A 5,762-nucleotide genomic window follows, 5' to 3' on the forward strand; every position below is an offset into this window, starting at 1 on the left:
TCTCACAAACTTCCTATTTTCAACCAGACTATAGTTTGCTAGAATAAATTACAAGACAATAAACAGTTTGATTTGATTATATACACAATGTCTGGATGGATGATGCAAAGCAGCTGAGTGTATGTGTAATGAAGTACCTCTCATAAAGCTGGAAGAGGGGTAGCAAAGTGTTAAGAAAGATCTTTGTTGGTATACTACATGGATAAGTGCAGATTGCCAAAAAGGTTCATTATTTCCAGTTTTATTAAATGAGGAAAAACAAAATGAGCAACAGATATTAGGAAGATCTTTTTTCTGCTAGCAAAGCACTGAGCCCGTCTATATTTAGTCAGAAATACAATCAATGCAATTACTACGATAATAGCAAGTGGAGTGAAACTGCAGTGAACACTTTCTTTTATAATTAACATTGCCAGTACAGAATAATTGACTTTGCACATAATCAAACCTCCATCAGCTAAAAGCATTATAAGCTGATGGAGTTCTTTTCTCAGTTACATTAAACAACATTTCCAAACATGTATTTTCTTACTCGAGGCACGTGTGATAAGGCTCTGTATTTTTATGAACATGTATTCTTTTGTTTTTTTTTTGTTTGTTTTTTGTTTTTTTTTTTAAAGTCAGTGCATAGTTGCAGTGTCGCTAAATTTCTCCTACATGTAGAGCTGGGTGAATCACATCATTTATTTCCTATAGCTTCCTAATTTTTAATAACAAAACTGTCAACTGGAAGTGTTGGCAAAATGTGGGACAAACTAAGTGTTTCAAAGGGAATAGGTGTGCGTGTGTCTCTGTGCCAGAAATGTTCCTGTCAGTCCTTTGTGAGCCACATCCCTTCATCTATTGTCAAAAAAATTGCTGTGTTGAGGGAACTTTAAAAAAAAAAGAAAACACAGGTCAGCAAAGAAAAGCCATTTAAGTTAGGAGATTACTGGAAATCTAACCTGCCTATTTCAAAGATAGAGATTACGTCAAATTTCTTGAAATAATATGTATTATTATACAAAGTCCTAGGGAAATAGAGTTTGATATTTTTTCCTTCTTTTCCTCTGGATATTTTTCAAACCCAGGAACTTGCACTAATTCCAGAAGAACTTATAATTAGATGAAGAGGGGGAAAGCAATTTATCTCAGTATGGCTGCTTATATGAAAAAGCAGTCTGGCTTCATTGTGCCATCTGAGGTCATTTAGTTTCAGAGTGGCCCTCTAGCCCCAGGGACTATCTACCTGAATCATCCATTAATCTTCCACTCTAACAGAGGTCTCTGCCACTTGCTGCTTTATGCAAGGCCCTTTTGTCCGAATAATATAAAAGCATGTCATTCTACCGGGGAAAAAAGCACTTACTGCTTATCCTAGGATTGCTGTATTATCCGTGCATTCAGTGTCACTTAGGTTGTAATTTGTTTTCGTTACTGAAAGACTTAAGTAATGGTCACTTAAAATAAGAAGTGTAACGTTTACAAAGGTTTGAATTCAATAGAACAGGGCTTATAGCATATTCATTGCCTCACAACGGAACTTCACTGAGGAGAGAAGTTGATCTGAGGCACAATTATTCAGGAAGTCCCGTCCGTGTCATTTATGTGCACATTGGTAGTCAAGACCACTCACACTGCCAGAAGCTACACTGGGAGAAAAAAAGATGTGTCAACACTGAATTGGTGGTACCCCTCAGAATATCAAAAAAGCATTCCTGTCAGCCTGGCTCTGTACAGTGGCTGCTGCATTCAATTCTATTCAGATGGTTCAGATATGAATGCCTTGCTTTGAAAATACTCTGGACAGAGACTGACTTTTTTTAAGTCTCCCAAATTCTACTAAAATAAATCAATAAACTGTCCCTTTAGCACCTAGAGAGGGAAGAAGAGTTATTGCAGGTCACTATAGTGTGTTTCTGAGTAATTCATCTTTATCCAGTGCTGAAATACTTCTATCGTGATATGGGAGGAGTCTCTCTTATATAGTCTCTCTTAAAATAATAGTGACTACAAATAGTACAGGTAATCACTGATTTTTTTCCCCCTCACCCGTTAATGTTTGAAGCAGATGGCTCTCCCTCTCTAAGCCTGGTTTTGTTGGAGGCTACTTCCTGTTAAAAGGGAGTTTTTCCTTCCCACTTTCACAAAGTACTTACTCATAGGTGGTAGCGTGATTTTTGGGGTTTCTCTGTATTACTGTGTCGTCTTTACCTTTCAATATGTAGCTCCTTTTCCAGCAATGATTGTTGTTGTGATTTGGCGCTTTATAAATAAAACTGAATTGGTTGAATGATTTAATGATAGCTGTAGTCATATTCTATGAGGTGGGGTGGCTGTAGTTCAAGAAGTATCTACTCATCAGAAGGTTGGTAGATCCCTGGCTGCTCCAGTCTGCATGCCAAATACTCTCCGATGGATCCATCGGAGTAGGAATTTGTGTAACTGGTAGATACAAAGTGAATGAAGCATGTTGTATAAAGTGCTTTGAGTGCTCCAGGAGAGTACAAAAGCGTTATATAAGAATCAGTCCATTTACCATTTACGATGCAATCGCACTATTAGAACGCTAAAGTGCTCTCTTTCCCCTAAATTGGATAACTGAGCTTTTCTGTTTTCACCAGATACCAGCTGAAAACCATCAGGAGATTTTTCACCAACACTTTAGACACCACTCTACACCACCATCATTCAGCAGAGTTAAGAAATATGGAAAATCAATGCACGTTGAAGCCTTTCTGGCAGTTGCCCAATACCTTACTAAGATATTTTCAGCCAATTTCCTAGACAGGGATTAAGTTCAGTCTCCAACTAAAAGAACAGTTCAATGAAGATCTGCATTTGAAAAGTTTTTAGTCTTTGACCATGTCCACATGTGGGAAACACTACAGTCCTGTGTTTTTACTGTTTTTGTGGCCATTATAATTGTCCTGTTAATTACATCCTTTTCATTATATCCTGTTTTAATTTTGAAGATTCTCTCTTGTAGCCTGCCCACTTTTTGCTTCCTGCTTTTGTTGCTTTCCCTCCTTTCTGAGTGTCTGCCTTTAGCTTTTCACCGACAGCCATGTTGGATTATCTTCACCTGTTTCCCTTCCACCTGTCACCCCTGTGTATATATGTACATGCATTCCTGTTCTCAGCTTTGCCAGTTTGCACTTTGATGTTGAATTACTGTTTAGATTTACTCTTTTAAACTTTTTATTTTTGCAGTGTCCAGCACAAGCTAATTTTTGTTATTTACTTATTTGTTTGCCTCCGTATCCTACACAGCAAATCCAGCATGTCCAAATTAACACTGTCAGATTTGATTTCAACACTATTAAAGTGTCTATATGGGTCCACACCAGAGAGTGTTAATTTAACTCTTTTTGGAGAGTTGGTACGTTAACTCTGATTTAGTGTTAAACACCAAATCTGTCTGGAGTTGATAATTTAACACTCGGTGTTAAGAGTTTATATATTAACTCTCAAAGAGTATTTTAGTTTAACTACGTAAGAGTTATCTTCTAATTCATTCTAAAAAGCGGGAATTTTACTGTTCTGAACTTCTAGAAATTTCTTTTGGAAATAAACATTTGCTAAAAAGATGCAATGGTTTTTGAAAAACATTTATTCTGAACTGTGCACCACAATTTCAAAACATTTTCTGAAAGATGTAACAGTATACATGTTCTCACTTTCATTAGAATTTTGTTTATCAAAAGGTCTGACATGGTAAATGCAAATAACAGCATTCTCATCACTTATTTCTTCAATACAATATGCATGTCCTTCATTCATCACTTTGTGGAACTTCAACGCACTTCTGCTCTCCCCCATATTCCATCTTCACAAGCATATCCTGTGCAGAGATTGAATAAAAATTAGTTGACACTAATTAATGGCACAAATAATCCAGTAAACAATTGCAGCACAGTAAAAAAAAAAAGGAATCCTCTTTGAGCCATTATTTGTGTAAAGTATTTTCCCAAAAGACAAAGACACAGGCAACAGGTAATACTGAACTAAATATAAAACCTCAACCTTTTTAATTTTTACCTAAACCGTGTGCACAAAACTCTGGAGGGATCTATGCTAACGTAGAATCCAGTCAGGATGTCAGCTACTGCTGTTTGCTCGTTTTTTGTTTTTTTTTTTATGGGCGATCGTTTTCAGGCTTCAAGTAGCACCATTATACCAACATTTCACATTCTAGACATTGTTTTAGGTGTATTTGACCAAACGTTTGACTGAAAATTCACATGCAAGCTGTTTTTCAAGGCTGTGGTATTTGCCTGCAAACAATACCTTTCAGCTAGCTAAAACAGAATATTATGCTATCACCGAGCAACATGGCTAATGCCTTTCACACAGCTTCGTCTCAACTCCAAAGAGCCACAGAAGTAAAAGCTCATAATAATAATTGAAACAATCTTTGAAAAAATGACTTACCAAGCATGGCAAACAACTCAAATATGTAGAGCAAAATGTTCTGAAACGGCTTCGCTTCAGCTTCGATTGGAGCCGTGCTGGGGGCGGAGTCTGTGAATTTACTCTGTTGGTGTCATAGCCCCTGTAGGAGTTCAGAGTTAAGAGGTCAAGAGTTAATGTTTCCATTGTAACACCTCCAGATTTGACAGAGAAACACTCATTTTTAACACTCGATTTTAACTACTATCATTTTACACCTCAGAGTTACATTAAAAGAATGTGACTCTGCTTAGAGTAAAATTAACTCTACTTTTGCAAGGAGACTATTAACACCAAAAAATTTAACACTTTTGAATTTGCTGTGTACATTTGACTCTGCTCTTAACTAAACTAATGCATGGCAGGTCTTCTTTGTGCCCACTCACAGCTGATATATCTTGGATTCCTCACTCTTTCCATTGTTTATGTCAATGAGATGCTGCATGGATGATGAGATGGCATGAGCAAAGCTGCTGCCCAGTTTAGCTGGAAAGGCTGGTCTGGCAGTTGTGGGTCATTGTCAGAACAGAGAGAGACTGACTTGCCAGGATTTTACACAAAACTGTTTGGCACACCAGGAGGATCTGCAGCACAGTAAATGAGGCTTGGTTAACATAAGGACAAGCAAACGTGAGGAGCTTGCCACGCTGCCACGACTGGTGACAGAACAATCCAGCAGAGAGGTTGACGCAGATCAGGTGTGCCAGCTGAGGATCCAGGTGGAGGACAGACATGCCCAGGAATCCTCACAGACAAATCCTCACAGAGACAAGAGACAAAGGGAGTGGAGAAAACAGGAAAAGCAACAGGCAGGTCATCACTAGAAGCTTGAGGAGCTTGACAAACTCTAGATTGTCTATCTGCATTGATTTTAACTCTTCATCCTTCATATTGCAGCAATCAGTACTACAGATCACATGATGGTATAACACTCTGTAAAGAAAACTCAGCAAGAGTCATTCTTTTGGTCTCTGTGTTGTAAACAACAAATTCTGAAATCTCAGACTTGAACTGTGGTTGGAAAACAAAACTTAGAAAACAATTTATTTGTGCTCTGAATAAACAGTCTGCGCTGATGTCTTGTATGAGCTGACCCAGTAAATTGAACTATGAAACGTCTTGATGCATGCGCAATCTTCCAGGTAAGTAAATCCAAAAAGTTTGATTCTGTTGATCTGGACATAACGTTTTCAGCGTGCCCAGATGAACAGAGTGAACCTGTTTGCGCATGCATCGAGACGTTTCATAGTTTAATTTACTGGGCCGGCTCAAACAAAACATCATAATCAACCTTTTGGATACTATGAAAAATTAATACAGAGCTCTTGAAT

The 5,762-nt window shown here is 37.8% G+C and overlaps 1 long non-coding RNA gene across 1 annotated transcript; it reads right to left on the bottom strand.

The window, feature by feature from the left end:
- Nucleotides 1-3,574: 3,574 nt before the first annotated feature.
- LOC308398777 lies at nt 3,575-4,730 on the bottom strand. The gene is made up of 2 exons (XR_013972019.1): nt 4,414-4,730; nt 3,575-3,823 (listed from the first exon to the last, which is right to left on the bottom strand). It is a non-coding gene; the product is annotated as an uncharacterized lncRNA (long non-coding RNA).
- Between the last annotated feature and the right edge of the window lie 1,032 nt (nt 4,731-5,762).

Source organism: Rhamphochromis sp. 'chilingali' (genome assembly GCF_963969265.1).
Source record: "Rhamphochromis sp. 'chilingali' genome assembly, chromosome: 6".
In the NCBI taxonomy this organism is placed as follows: Eukaryota; Metazoa; Chordata; class Actinopteri; order Cichliformes; family Cichlidae; genus Rhamphochromis; species Rhamphochromis sp. 'chilingali'.